This window comes from Colius striatus, chromosome 28, assembly GCF_028858725.1.
Source record: "Colius striatus isolate bColStr4 chromosome 28, bColStr4.1.hap1, whole genome shotgun sequence".
Taxonomy (NCBI): domain Eukaryota; kingdom Metazoa; phylum Chordata; class Aves; order Coliiformes; family Coliidae; genus Colius; species Colius striatus.
The window spans coordinates 3,255,030-3,270,029 of record NC_084786.1 but is presented as its reverse complement, the minus strand read 5'-3'; positions in this window follow the sequence as shown (position 1 = coordinate 3,270,029).

Sequence of the window (15,000 nt, the reverse complement as noted above, 5' to 3'; positions counted from 1 at the left end):
ACCAAGCCCTCCAACATCAACCAGGGAGACCAGAGCAAGCCAGACACCACGGGCCGCCCACGCATGGCCAAACCCCCGGGAAGAAGGCAAGGTGGCACCGCTGACACCTCGCCCGTTGGTCATCGGGCTCTCGGCATGGGAGGCCAGAGAAAGCCGAAGCAGGCTCAAGACTCTACGGCCGCCTGCACGACTCAAGCTCACCGCCAATGACAGCGGGCAGCTGCACCGGCTCTGCCCCCCGACGTGCAGGGGGGGACAGGGCTCCAGCTTAAGGCCGGAAAGAAAAACGCGTTCTAGGGGGGGAGAGCCAGCAAAAGCCACGGGAGCAGGCTCGAGACTCTCAACCCCCGGAGTTCATCTGCATTGGACTGGCCAACCGCCGGGAGCGGCAGCCCCTGTGTGTGTTACTCTTGCCCGCTTCGCAGGCGTCCCCAGCTTAAGGCCGGGGGTGGGGGTGAAAAGAAGGATGAGGCGACGCCACCTCACCGCCAAACATTCCATTCCCTCTTGGATCAGACCCTCAAAGGAGCTGGCGGCAGCCACGGGAGGCTGGACACCATCGGGGGGGGCAAATTCTCGTCCTGGTTCACCTTTTTGCCCAAAATCAGCGGGGTCATCCCAAGGGACCCAACGGAGGAGAAGGGAGAGAGAAAAGCCACTGGGGCAGGCTAGTCTCCCCCCCACAGCGTTCGAGTGCCTGGCGACCGCCACCAAGCATCAAGCTCTGCCCGGGGTGAACTCGGCTTCAAGCCAAACCCTCAACACCGGTGCCAGGCATGCAACGGACAGCGGTTGCGACCGTTCTCCAACTTTCCCCGGGTCTCTCGACTGTGCTGGGGTGGGGGTTTGGCATACCAGCGCGAGAGAGCAACCGTGCCGAGCAAGCAGGCAATTTGAGCCACCACCGGGACAAGAGCCACCTCAACGGCCGACCAGCGCCCCACTTAACACCGGCCGCGCCGCGGGCATTGCAGCCGCTCACGAGCTGAGCTGCAAGCGCGAGTCACCGCTCGCCCCTATAGTATGTAAAACTAAGTCCACGCCCGGTTTCGCTTTCAAGAGAGCGACTATGGACTTTACCGGGGTGGCGCTGTACTGCTGCCGCTTTCTACGATGACGCAACTGGAGGCAGCGCGAAACAGCGACCCCTTCGAAAACACCAAGGCAGCCGCAGGGAGCACAGGTCTACCCCGAAGGTCCGTAAGGCTCGTCATGCCGGTGCCGGGTAGACCGCGAAACGATGCAGAGCAGGGTGGACCTGGCGGAGCAAATAAATAGACCCGGCGGCATCTCGGAGCCGGGAAGGCACGGCGGCTCCGCCAGAGCGAGGAGGAAACCGGGTGGCGCTGCGGAGCAGGGTAGACCTGGCAAACAACGCGGGAGACCGGGTGGCGCTGCGGAGACGGGTAGACCTGACCAACAGCGACGGAGACCGCAAGACCGGGTGGCGCTGCGGAGACGGGTAGACCTGGCTACACCGCAGGAGCGGGAACGGGTGACCGGGTGGCGCTACGGAACCCGGTAGACCTGGCTAACACCGCCGGAGCCCAGGAGGCCGGGTGGCGCTGCAGAGCCGGGTAGGCCTGGCGACACCGCCGGAGCCGTAAAGGGAGAACGGGTGGTAGCGCTCCGGAGAAGGGGAGGCCTGGTGGTACCGCCGAACCGGAAAAGAGAAAATGGGTGGTGCTGCGCATACGGGAAGAGCTGGCCAACACCGCCAGAGCTCGGGAGACGGTGGCGCTGCGGAGCCGGGTAGGCCTGGCGGCACCGCCGGAGCCGGGGAGACCAGGTGGTTCTGCGGAGCGGGGTAGACCGGGCCAACACCGCCAGAGCCGGAGAGGCCGGGTGGAGCTGCAGAGCCGAGTGGGCCTGGCGGCACCGCCGGAGCGGGGAAGGAGGACCGGGTGGTTCTGCGGAGCCGGGTAGACCGGGCTAACACCACCGGAGCCCGGGAGGCCGGGTGGCGCTGCGGAGCCGGGAAGGCCTGGCGGCACCGCCGGAGCCGTGAAGGGAGACCAGGTGGTTCTGCGGAGCGGGGTAGACCGGGCCAACACCGCCAGAGCCGGAGAGGCCGGGTGGCGCTGCGGAGCCGGGTAGGCCTGGCGGCACCGCCGGAGCGGGGAATGGGGACCGGGAGGTTCTGCGGAGCCGGGTAGACCGGGCCAACACCGCCAGAGCCGGAGAGGCCGGGTGGCGCTGCGGAGCCGGGTAGTCCTGGCGGCACCGCCGGAGCGGGGAATGGGGACCGGGAGGTTCTGCGGAGCAGGGTAGACCGGGCAAACACCGCCGGAGCCGGAGGGGCAGGGTGGCGCTGCGGAGCCGGGAAGGCCTGGCGGCACCGCCGGAGCAGGGAAGGGGGACGGGGTGGTTCTGCGGAGCCGGGTAGACCGGGCTAACACCGCCGGAGCCCGGGAGGCCGGGTGGCGCTGCGGAGCCGGGTACGCCCGGCGGCACCGCCAGAGCGGGGAAGGGGGACCGGGTGGTTCATCGGAGCCGGGTAGACCGTGCAAACACCGCCAGAGCCGGAGAGGCCGGGTGGCGCCGCGGAGCCGGGTACGCCCGGCGGCACCGCCGGAGCCGTAAAGGGAGACCAGGTGGTTCTGCGGAGCGGGGTAGACCGGGCAAACACCGCGAGAGCCGGAGAGGCCGGGTGGCGCTGCGGAGCCGGGTAGGCATGGCGGCACCGCCAGAGCGGGGAATGGGGACCGGGAGGTTCTGCGGAGCCGGGTAGACCGGGCCAACACCGCCAGAGCCGGAGAGGCCGGGTGGCGCTGCGGAGCCGGGTAGTCCTGGCGGCACCGCCGGAGCGGGGAATGGGGACCGGGAGGTTCTGCGGAGCAGGGTAGACCGGGCAAACACCGCCGGAGCCGGAGGGGCAGGGTGGCGCTGCGGAGCCGGGAAGGCCTGGCGGCACCGCCGGAGCGGGGAAGGGGGACCGGGTGGTTCATCGGAGCCGGGTAGACCGTGCAAACACCGCCAGAGCCGGAGAGGCCGGGTGGCGCCGCGGAGCCGGGTAGGCCTGGCAAACACCGCCGGAGCGGGGAAAGGGAGATCGGGTGGTTCTGCGGAGCCGGGTAGACCGGGCAAACACCGCCGGAGCCCGGGAGACCGGGTGGCGCTGCGGAGCACGGTAGGCCTGGCGAACACCGCCAGAGCCCGGGAGGCCGGGTGGCGTTGCGGAGCCAGGTAGACCTGGCTACAATGCCGGAGCCCGGGAGACCGGGTGGCGCTGCGGAGCCGGGTAGACCTGGCGACACTTTCGCAGCCGTGGACACCTGGTGGCACCCGCTGTAGCTGGTTGTGCGTAAAACCAACCTTTCCACGCACCTTTTCACCCCGTACCCCAACTTTTTCGAGAGTTAGGAGTCTCTGCTTCCGGATGGGGTGCCCCACTGCCAAGTCCGCGCCTCGAGGGTTTATTTTTCCTTTTCTTTTCTTCCTCCTCCTCCCCCTACTCCTTCTCCTCCCCCCCCCCCCAAACTTTTTACCGTTGTTTTTTTTGGAATTTTATTTTCCGGCTTGAATTTATTTCTTCATTTCCCGGGAATAAAATACGTTGACCAGCTGTAAATGTGTCTGCAGGTGCCAACTCAGACATACATGCTTCCCCCCCCAAACAGACATACACACAGATAAGCGCGCGAGCACCACCCCCCCCGCCCACCCCCCCCCCCCCTTCCTCTCTCTCCCGCCCTGAGGAGGTCAGGTGCTTCTCCTCTCCAAGCAGTCTGTCTGGCGCCCCCGAGGAGGGGGGGCGGGGGAAGGCGCAGAGAGGTAGCTGGATCCTCCTTCAGGGAGGAGTGGGCGGCATTTCCCGCCTAGCCAAGGGTCACGGGCTCATTTGTGGCGCCAGCAGCGGCAGGGGAAAGGAGGGGGGTGGTCTGGCACAAGGGAAGGCAACAGGGCGGTCGGCGAGCCGGAGTCTGGTGGAAAGGTAGGCTGAAGAAGAGATGGTTTCCCTTTTGACAAAGATTTCTGTTTAGGTCAGTTGAGAGAGTTTTGGGGGTTTTGGGCTTTTATCCCTTCCCCCCCACACACACCCCCACCCCCACCCCCGGCTCAGCGTTCGTTTGTTTTTCAACTCGTGGCAGCAGGTGGAGTACAAGGGGGGGCGGGCGGCAGGCAGGACTGCAGCAGGGCGAGTGACTGACTGAGAAAGAAACGCGGGAGTCGGGGCAGGAGCACGGGCTTGTGCCCCGGGAGCCCGGGGTCGAGACTGCACGGCGCCGGGACTCCCTTCTGCCGCGCGGCTGGGAAACAGGAAGAGACGCCGCTGGGTCCTAAAGTCTCCCCGCGGCGGTGGCAAAGCCGGCAACGGTGGGCAGGGACAGGAGTGAGGAGACAGAGACGCCGCTGGGTCCTAAAGTCTCCCCGCGGCGGTGGCAAAGCCGGCAACGGTGGGCAGGGACAGGAGTGAGGAGACAGAGACGGCGCTGGGTCCTAAAGTCTCCCCGCTTCAACTTCCCGTAGGGGCGGCTGGGCAAGGAAGCAAGCCACACGGTCCAGGAATCGGGGGGGGGGGGTGGGGGGGTGTGTGTGTTCCTGTGTCACAGTGAACCGTGTGCGAGGCCGACGAGGAGGGGTGGGGCAGAGAAGGGAGGCTGGCGGGCGGGGGGGGGGGTTGAGGCACGGGGTGGGGGGGCGGTGGGGTTTGGGGAGGGGGTGGGCGCGGCGGAGACAGGGAAGGGCAGCCAGGCTCCAATAGGCAGCATGTGTCACAATGAACCTTTTATCGGGGTGACGGTGGAGAGGGATTAATGGCGGCCGGGTTTGCAGCAAGCCACAGGGTGCAGGGCTGGGGCGGGGAGGGGAATAGCCTATATCACAGTGAATAGTATGTGGGGTTGTCGGGGGGATGGGGGGAGGTGCGGTGGAGACAAAGAACGGCGGCTGGGCTCATAGGGGAAACCTGTGTCACAATGGACCTGTTGCCAGGGTGACAGTGGAGATGGGGTAATGGCGGCCGGGCTCGCTGCGGGCCACGGGGTGCGGGCTTTGGGCGGGGGCAACCTGCATCGCAATGTACCTGTTGAGGGCATGAGGGTGGAGACAGGGTAACGGCAGCTAGGATCGCAGCAGGTCACGGGGTGCAGCGTGAGTGGAGGGACGGCCTGCATCACAATGAACGCGTTGTCGGCATGACGGCGGAGACGGGATAACATAAGCCGGGCCCTCAGCGGCCCTCGGGTTGCAGGGTTTCGGCGGGGAACGGCCTGCGTCACAATGAATCCGTTTTCAGGGTGACGACGGAGAGGGGCAACGGATCCCGGGCCCGCAGCAGGCCTGGGTTTGCAGGGTTTGGGCGGCGGCAGCCTGGGTCACAAGGAAGCCGTTGTCGGGGTGGCGGCAGAGAGGGGCAATGGACCCCGGGCCTGCAGCAGGCCTGGGTTTGCAAGGTTTGGTCGGGGGCGACCTGCATCACAAGGAAGCCGTTTTCAGGGTGACGGCGGAGATGGACAACGGACCCACGGCCTGCAGCAGCCGTGCGTTTGCTAAACTTGGGCGGGGGCGGCCTACGTCACAATGAACCCGTTGTCGGGGTGACGGCGGAGAGGGGAAAAAAACCCCGGGCCCGCAGCAGTCCTGCATTTGCAAGGTTTGGGCGGGGACGGCCTGCGTCACAATGAACCCGTTGTCGGGGTGACGGAGGAGAGGGGCAACAAACCCCAGGCCCGCAGCAGTCCTGGGCTTGCAAGGTTTGGGCGGGGGCGGCCTGCATCACAATGAACCCGTTGTCGGGGTGACGGAGGAGAGGGGCAACGGACCGTGGGCCTGCAGCGGAGGGCGGCAGTGGGTGAGGAGTCCGAAAGCCAGGAAGGGACAAGAAAAGGTTTGCAACTGTGTTGATAATGCCGCCTTGTTGTCTTGCAGCCCGCGTCATCGGCCGCGTCGATGCGCCCCATGCCTGCGTGTGTCCGTGTGATGCGCTCGTGTCGGCTCCCAGTCGACCCCATTCCCTGGAAAAGAGCAGCGAAGTAGCTCCTCGTCCTGAGGGCCGTTCTGCTAAGTCGGGAGGGTCCTGCACCCAATCAGGTACTGCGATCAGGTACTGCCCAAGGAAGCCGATGTCGGGGTGACGGAGGAGGGGGGCAACAAACCCCGGGCCCGCAGCAGGCCTGGGTTTGCAAGGTTTTGTCGGGGGGGACCTGCGTGACAATGAACCCGTTGTCGGGGTGACGGTGGAGAGGGGCAACGGACCCCGGGCCCATAGCAGGCCTGGGTTTTCAAGGTTTGGGCAGGGGACGGCCTGCGTCACAGGGAAGTCGTTGTCGGGGTGACGGCGGAGAGGGGAACAAAACCCCGGGCCCGCACCGGGCCTGGGTTTTCAAGGTTTGGTCAGGGGCGGCCTGCGTCACAATGAACCCGTTGTCGGGGTGACAGCGGAGAGGGGCAACGGTCCCCAGGCCCGCAGCAGGCCTGGGTTTTCAAGGTTTGGTCAGGGGCGGCCTGCGTCACAATGAACCCGTTGTCGGGGTGACGGCGGAGAGGGGCAACGGACCCAGGGCCCGCAGCAGGCGTCCGTTTGCAAGGTCTGGGCGGGGGCGACCTGTGTCACAATGAACCCGTTGTCGGGGTGACAGCGGAGAGGGGCAACGGTCCCCAGGCTCGCAGCGGGCCTGGGTTTGCAAGGTTTCGGCGGGGGACGGCCTGCGTCACAATGAACCCGTTGTCGGGGTGACGGCGGAGAGGGGCAACAAACCCCAGGACCGCAGCGGGCCTGGGTTTGAAAGGTTTGGGTGGGGGCGGCCTGCGTCACAATGAACCCGTTGTTGGGGTGACGGAGGAGAGGGGCAACGGACCGTGGGCCTGCAGCGGAGGGCGGCAGTGGGTGAGGAGTCCGAAAGCCAGGAAGGGACAAGAAAAGGTTTGCAACTGTGTTGATAACGCCACCTTGTTGTCTTGCAGCCCGTGTCATCAGCCGCGTCGATGCGCCCCATGCATGCGTGTGTCCGTGTGATGCGCTCGTGTCAGCTCCCAGTCGACCCCATTCCCTGGAAAGGAGCAGCGAAGTAGCTCCTCGTCCTCAGGGCCGTTCGGCTAAGTCGGGAGGGTCCTGCACCCAATCAGGTACTGCGATCAGGTACTGCCCAAGGAAGCCGATGTCGGGGTGACGGAGGAGGGGGGCAACAAACCCCAGGCCCGCAGCAGGCCTGGGTTTGCAAGGTTTTGTCGGGGGGGGGCCTGCGTCACAATGAACCCGTTGTCGGGGTGACGGTGGAGACGGGCAAAAGACCCCGGGCCCATAGCAGGCCTGGGTTTGCAAGGTTTGGGCGGGGGACGGCCTGCGTCACAATGAACCCGTTGTCGGGGTGACGGCGGAGAGGGGCAAGAGACCCCGGGCCCATAGCAGGCCTGAGTTTTCAAGGTTTTGGCGGGGGACGGCCTGCGTCACAGGGAAGTCGTTGTCGGGGTGACGGCGGAGAGGGGAACAAAACCCCGGGCCCGCAGCAGGCCTGGGTTTGCAAGGTTTGGTCAGGGGGCGGCCTGCGTCACAGGGAAGTCGTTGTCGGGGTGACGACGGAGAGGGGCAACGGACCCAGGGCCCGCAGCAGGCCTGGGTTTCCAAGGTTTCGGCGGGGGACGGCCTGCGTCACAATGAACCCGTTGTCGGGGTGAGGGCGGAGAGGGGCAACGGACCCAGGGCCCGCAGCAGGCCTGGGTTTTCAAGGTTTGGTCAGGGGCGGCCTGCGTCACAATGAACCCGTTGTCGGGGTGAGGGCGGAGAGGGGCAACGGACCCAGGGCCCGCAGCAGGCCTGGGTTTGCAAGGTTTTGTCGGGGGCGGCCTGCGTCACAATGAACCTGTTGTCGGGGTGACGGCGGAGAGGGGCAACGGACCCAGGGCCCGCAGCAGGCCTGGGTTTGCAAGGTTTGGGCGGGGGACGGCCTGCGTCACAAGGAAGCCGTTGTCGGGGTGGCGGCGGAGAGGGGAACAAAACCCCGGGCCCGCACCGGGCCTGGGTTTTCAAGGTTTGGTCAGGGGCGGCCTGCGTCACAATGAACCCGTTGTCGGGGTGACAGCGGAGAGGGGCAACGGTCCCCAGGCCCGCAGCAGGCCTGGGTTTTCAAGGTTTGGTCAGGGGCGGCCTGCGTCACAATGAACCCGTTGTCGGGGTGACGGCGGAGAGGGGCAACGGACCCAGGGCCCGCAGCAGTCCTGCATTTGCAAGGTTTGGGCGGGGACGGCCTGCGTCACAATGAACCCGTTGTCGGGGTGACGGAGGAGAGGGGCAACAAACCCCAGGCCCGCAGCAGTCCTGGGCTTGCAAGGTTTGGGCGGGGGCGGCCTGCATCACAATGAACCCGTTGTCGGGGTGACGGAGGAGAGGGGCAACGGACCGTGGGCCTGCAGCGGAGGGCGGCAGTGGGTGAGGAGTCCGAAAGCCAGGAAGGGACAAGAAAAGGTTTGCAACTGTGTTGATAATGCCGCCTTGTTGTCTTGCAGCCCGCGTCATCGGCCGCGTCGATGCGCCCCATGCCTGCGTGTGTCCGTGTGATGCGCTCGTGTCGGCTCCCAGTCGACCCCATTCCCTGGAAAAGAGCAGCGAAGTAGCTCCTCGTCCTGAGGGCCGTTCTGCTAAGTCGGGAGGGTCCTGCACCCAATCAGGTACTGCGATCAGGTACTGCCCAAGGAAGCCGATGTCGGGGTGACGGAGGAGGGGGGCAACAAACCCCGGGCCCGCAGCAGGCCTGGGTTTGCAAGGTTTTGTCGGGGGGGACCTGCGTGACAATGAACCCGTTGTCGGGGTGACGGTGGAGAGGGGCAACGGACCCCGGGCCCATAGCAGGCCTGGGTTTTCAAGGTTTGGGCAGGGGACGGCCTGCGTCACAGGGAAGTCGTTGTCGGGGTGACGGCGGAGAGGGGAACAAAACCCCGGGCCCGCACCGGGCCTGGGTTTTCAAGGTTTGGTCAGGGGCGGCCTGCGTCACAATGAACCCGTTGTCGGGGTGACAGCGGAGAGGGGCAACGGTCCCCAGGCCCGCAGCAGGCCTGGGTTTTCAAGGTTTGGTCAGGGGCGGCCTGCGTCACAATGAACCCGTTGTCGGGGTGACGGCGGAGAGGGGCAACGGACCCAGGGCCCGCAGCAGGCGTCCGTTTGCAAGGTCTGGGCGGGGGCGACCTGTGTCACAATGAACCCGTTGTCGGGGTGACAGCGGAGAGGGGCAACGGTCCCCAGGCTCGCAGCGGGCCTGGGTTTGCAAGGTTTCGGCGGGGGACGGCCTGCGTCACAATGAACCCGTTGTCGGGGTGACGGCGGAGAGGGGCAACAAACCCCAGGACCGCAGCGGGCCTGGGTTTGAAAGGTTTGGGTGGGGGCGGCCTGCGTCACAATGAACCCGTTGTTGGGGTGACGGAGGAGAGGGGCAACGGACCGTGGGCCTGCAGCGGAGGGCGGCAGTGGGTGAGGAGTCCGAAAGCCAGGAAGGGACAAGAAAAGGTTTGCAACTGTGTTGATAACGCCACCTTGTTGTCTTGCAGCCCGTGTCATCAGCCGCGTCGATGCGCCCCATGCATGCGTGTGTCCGTGTGATGCGCTCGTGTCAGCTCCCAGTCGACCCCATTCCCTGGAAAGGAGCAGCGAAGTAGCTCCTCGTCCTCAGGGCCGTTCGGCTAAGTCGGGAGGGTCCTGCACCCAATCAGGTACTGCGATCAGGTACTGCCCAAGGAAGCCGATGTCGGGGTGACGGAGGAGGGGGGCAACAAACCCCAGGCCCGCAGCAGGCCTGGGTTTGCAAGGTTTTGTCGGGGGGGGGCCTGCGTCACAATGAACCCGTTGTCGGGGTGACGGTGGAGACGGGCAAAAGACCCCGGGCCCATAGCAGGCCTGGGTTTGCAAGGTTTGGGCGGGGGACGGCCTGCGTCACAATGAACCCGTTGTCGGGGTGACGGCGGAGAGGGGCAAGAGACCCCGGGCCCATAGCAGGCCTGAGTTTTCAAGGTTTTGGCGGGGGACGGCCTGCGTCACAGGGAAGTCGTTGTCGGGGTGACGGCGGAGAGGGGAACAAAACCCCGGGCCCGCAGCAGGCCTGGGTTTGCAAGGTTTGGTCAGGGGGCGGCCTGCGTCACAGGGAAGTCGTTGTCGGGGTGACGACGGAGAGGGGCAACGGACCCAGGGCCCGCAGCAGGCCTGGGTTTCCAAGGTTTCGGCGGGGGACGGCCTGCGTCACAATGAACCCGTTGTCGGGGTGAGGGCGGAGAGGGGCAACGGACCCAGGGCCCGCAGCAGGCCTGGGTTTGCAAGGTTTTGTCGGGGGCGGCCTGCGTCACAATGAACCTGTTGTCGGGGTGAGGGCGGAGAGGGGCAACGGACCCAGGGCCCGCAGCAGGCCTGGGTTTGCAAGGTTTGGGCGGGGGACGGCCTGCGTCACAAGGAAGCCGTTGTCGGGGTGACGGCGGAGAGGGGAACAAAACCCCGGGCCCGCACCGGGCCTGGGTTTTCAAGGTTTGGTCAGGGGCGGCCTGCGTCACAATGAACCCGTTGTCGGGGTGACAGCGGAGAGGGGCAACGGTCCCCAGGCCCGCAGCAGGCCTGGGTTTTCAAGGTTTGGTCAGGGGCGGCCTGCGTCACAATGAACCCGTTGTCGGGGTGACGGCGGAGAGGGGCAACGGACCCAGGGCCCGCAGCAGGCGTCCGTTTGCAAGGTCTGGGCGGGGGCGACCTGTGTCACAATGAACCCGTTGTCGGGGTGACGGCGGAGAGGGGCAACAAACTCCAGGCCCGCAGAAGGCCTGGGCTTGCAAGTTTTGGGCGGGGGCGGCCTGCGTCACAATGAACCCATTGTCGGGGTGACGGAGGAGAGGGACAACGGACCGTGGGCCTGCAGCGGAGGGCGGCAGTGGGTGAGGAGTCCGAAAGCCAGGAAGGGACAAGAAAAGGTTTGCAACTGTGTTGATAATGCCGCCTTGTTGTCTTGCAGCCCGCGTCATCGGCCGCGTCGATGCGCCCCATGCCTGCGTGTGTCCGTGTGATGCGCTCGTGTCGGCTCCCAGTCGACCCCATTCCCTGGAAAGGAGCAGCGAAGTAGCTCCTCGTCCTCAGGGCCGTTCTGCTAAGTCGGGAGGGTCCTGCACCCAATCAGGTACTGCGATCAGGTATGCCCAAGGAAGCCGATGTCGGGGTGACGGAGGAGGGGGGCAACAAACCCCGGGCCCGCAGCAGGCCTGGGTTTGCAAGGTTTTGTCGGGGGGGACCTGCGTGACAATGAACCCGTTGTCGGGGTGACGGTGGAGAGGGGCAACGGACCCCGGGCCCATAGCAGGCCTGGGTTTTCAAGGTTTGGGCAGGGGACGGCCTGCGTCACAGGGAAGTCGTTGTCGGGGTGACGGCGGAGAGGGGAACAAAACCCCGGGCCCGCACCGGGCCTGGGTTTTCAAGGTTTGGTCAGGGGCGGCCTGCGTCACAATGAACCCGTTGTCGGGGTGACGGCGGAGAGGGGCAACGGACCCAGGGCCCGCAGCAGGCGTCCGTTTGCAAGGTCTGGGCGGGGGCGACCTGTGTCACAATGAACCCGTTGTCGGGGTGACGGCGGAGAGGGGCAACGGTCCCCAGGCTCGCAGCGGGCCTGGGTTTGCAAGGTTTCGGCGGGGGACGGCCTGCGTCACAATGAACCCGTTGTCGGGGTGACGGCGGAGAGGGGCAACAAACCCCAGGACCGCAGCGGGCCTGGGTTTGAAAGGTTTGGGTGGGGGCGGCCTGCGTCACAATGAACCCGTTGTTGGGGTGACGGAGGAGAGGGGCAACGGACCGTGGGCCTGCAGCGGAGGGCGGCAGTGGGTGAGGAGTCCGAAAGCCAGGAAGGGACAAGAAAAGGTTTGCAACTGTGTTGATAACGCCACCTTGTTGTCTTGCAGCCCGTGTCATCAGCCGCGTCGATGCGCCCCATGCATGCGTGTGTCCGTGTGATGCGCTCGTGTCGGCTCCCAGTCGACCCCATTCCCTGGAAAGGAGCAGCGAAGTAGCTCCTCGTCCTCAGGGCCGTTCGGCTAAGTCGGGAGGGTCCTGCACCCAATCAGGTACTGCGATCAGGTACTGCCCAAGGAAGCCGATGTCGGGGTGACGGAGGAGGGGGGCAACAAACCCCAGGCCCGCAGCAGGCCTGGGTTTGCAAGGTTTTGTCGGGGGGGGGCCTGCGTCACAATGAACCCGTTGTCGGGGTGACGGTGGAGACGGGCAAAAGACCCCGGGCCCATAGCAGGCCTGGGTTTGCAAGGTTTGGGCGGGGGACGGCCTGCGTCACAATGAACCCGTTGTCGGGGGTGACGGCGGAGAGGGGCAACGGACCCAGGGCCCGCAGCAGGCCTGGGTTTTCTAGGTTTGGTCAGGGGCGGCCTGCGTCGCAATGAACCCGTTGTCGGGGTGACGGCGGAGAGGGGCAAGAGACCCCGGGCCCATAGCAGGCCTGAGTTTTCAAGGTTTTGGCGGGGGACGGCCTGCGTCACAGGGAAGTCGTTGTCGGGGTGACGGTGGAGAGGGGAACAAAACCCCGGGCCCGCAGCAGGCCTGGGTTTGCAAGGTTTGGTCAGGGGGCGGCCTGCGTCACAGGGAAGTCGTTGTCGGGGTGACGACAGAGAGGGGCAACGGACCCAGGGCCCGCAGCAGGCCTGGGTTTCCAAGGTTTCGGCGGGGGACGGCCTGCGTCACAATGAACCCGTTGTCGGGGTGACGGCGGAGAGGGGCAACGGACCCAGGGCCCGCAGCAGGCCTGGGTTTGCAAGGTTTGGGCGGGGGACGGCCTGCGTCACAATGAACCCGTTGTCGGGGTGAGGGCGGAGAGGGGCAACGGACCCAGGGTCCGCAGCAGGCCTGGGTTTGCAAGGTTTGGGCGGGGGACGGCCTGCGTCACAATGAACCCGTTGTCGGGGTGACGGCGGAGAGGGGCAACGGACCCAGGGCCCGCAGCAGGCGTCTGTTTGCAAGGTTTGGGCGGGCAAAGGAACAATAAGAAAAGAGGAACGGGGTGCAAGCGGCATGCGCGTGTTTTTGTTTGCTCGGAAGATTCTGCGGCCAGGCGGCATCCTCGACGAGGTAAGCTAAATGGGTATCTGTGAATTCGTTACTTAGTTAATTCATTGTCACTAGACAATTAGCTGATGAAGTTCATTTGTTTATGAGTAAAAAAAAAAAAAAAAAAAAAAAAACCAAAACAAAAAACCCCACTAGCTAACTACCTTTGAATTAAGAATCGAATTGGGATGAATCCTCTTCATTCAGTTTTAATTCATGTATTACAGTTTGTTGCTACGCTAAGAGCAATCAACGCTCAATGGACACACACATCGGCGGAAGTCATTTCCAGGGCCAGGAGTTTTAATTTGCGCGTGTGTGATGATTAAAAACATAGCGGCGGGGCTGTCGCCAGGTCCACCCTCCCTGGCAAATCGGCGGGGGGGCGCGGGGGGGGCGCGGGGGGAGGGAGAAGGGGGGTGAGGTTGCGGCCAGGTCTACCCCGCCGGAAATCATAGCGGCAAGGTCGTCGCCAGGTCTACCCCTCCGAAAGAACGTGGCGTCCGGGCTGCCAGGTCTACCCCCTCGTCGGCGGGGGGAAAAAAAAAATAAAAAAAATAAAAAAAACTAAAAAAAAAACACCCCAAAAGCGGCGGGGCTACCGCCAGGTCTACCTACCCTGGCAAGTCGGCGGAGGGGTGGGGGGGGAAGGGGGGGGGGGGGGAAGGGGGGGGCGGGGGGTTCGGGTTCGGCCAGGTCTACCCCGCCGGTAACAACATAGCGGCAAGATCGTCGCCAGGTCTACCACTCCGAAAGAACGCGGCGGCCTGGGCTGCCAGGTCTACCCCTCGGGAACATCATAGCGGCGGGGCTGTCGCCAGGTCCACCCTCCCTGGCAAATCGGCGAGGGGGGGAGGTTGGGGGGGAAAGAAGAGTTCGGTTGCGGCCAGGTCTACCCCGCTGGCAAATCATAGCGGCAAGGTCGTCGCCAGGTCTACCCCCTCGTAGGCGGAAAAAAAACCCCAAAAGCGGCGGGGCTTCCGCCACGTCTACGTTCCCTGGCAAATCGGCGGGGGGGGGAAGGGGGGGGGGGGGGCGGGGGTTCGGTTTCGGCCAGGTCATCCCCGCCGGCAAATCATAGCGGCAAGGTCGTCGCCAGGTCTACCCATCCGAAAGAACGTGGCGGCTGGGCTGTCAGGTCTTGCCCCTCGTAGGCGGGGGAAAAAAAAAAAAAAAAAAGCGGCGGGTCTTTCGCCAGGTCTTCCCACCCCTCCGGCAGCTGATAGCGGCGGGGCTGTCGCCAGGTCCACCCTCCCTGGCAAATCGGCGGGGGGCGCGGGGGGGGCGGGGGGGAGAAGGGGGGTTAGGTTGCGGCCAGGTCTACCCCGCCGGAAATCATAGCGGCAAGGTCGTCGCCAGGTCTACCCCTCCGAAAGAACGTGGCGTCCGGGCTGCCAGGTCTACCCGCTCGTAGGCGGGGGGGAAAAAAAAAAAAAAAAAAACCAACAAAAAAACCAAAAAACCACCCCAAATGCGGCGGGGCTACCGCCAGGTCTACCTACCCTGGCAATTCGGCGGGGGTGGGGGGGGGGAGGAAAAGGGGGGGGCGGGGGGTTCGGTTTCGGCCAGGTCATCGCCGCCGGCAAATCGTCGCCAGGTCTACCCATCCGAAAGAACGTGGCGGCCGGGCTGTCAGGTCTTGTCCCTCGTAGGCGGGGAAAAAAAAAAGAAAAAAGCGGCGGAGCTGTCGCCAGGTCTACGCCTCCGGCAAAGCACTGCGGCGGGTCTTTCACCAGGTCGCCAGGTCTACCTTCCCCATCCCCCGGCAGATACCAAGGGCGCGACTGTGGCCAGGTCTACTCTTTAAAAAAAAAGCGCGGCGGGGCGGTGGCCAGGTCTACCATCCCCATCCCCGGCAAATACCAAGGGCGCGACGGTTGCCAGGTCTACCCTTTAAAAAGCAGCGCGGCGGGACCGGCAGGTCTACCCCGGCAAAAAAAAAAAAAAGCGGCGGGGCGGTGGCCAGGTCTACCTTTCCTATCCCCCGTCAAATA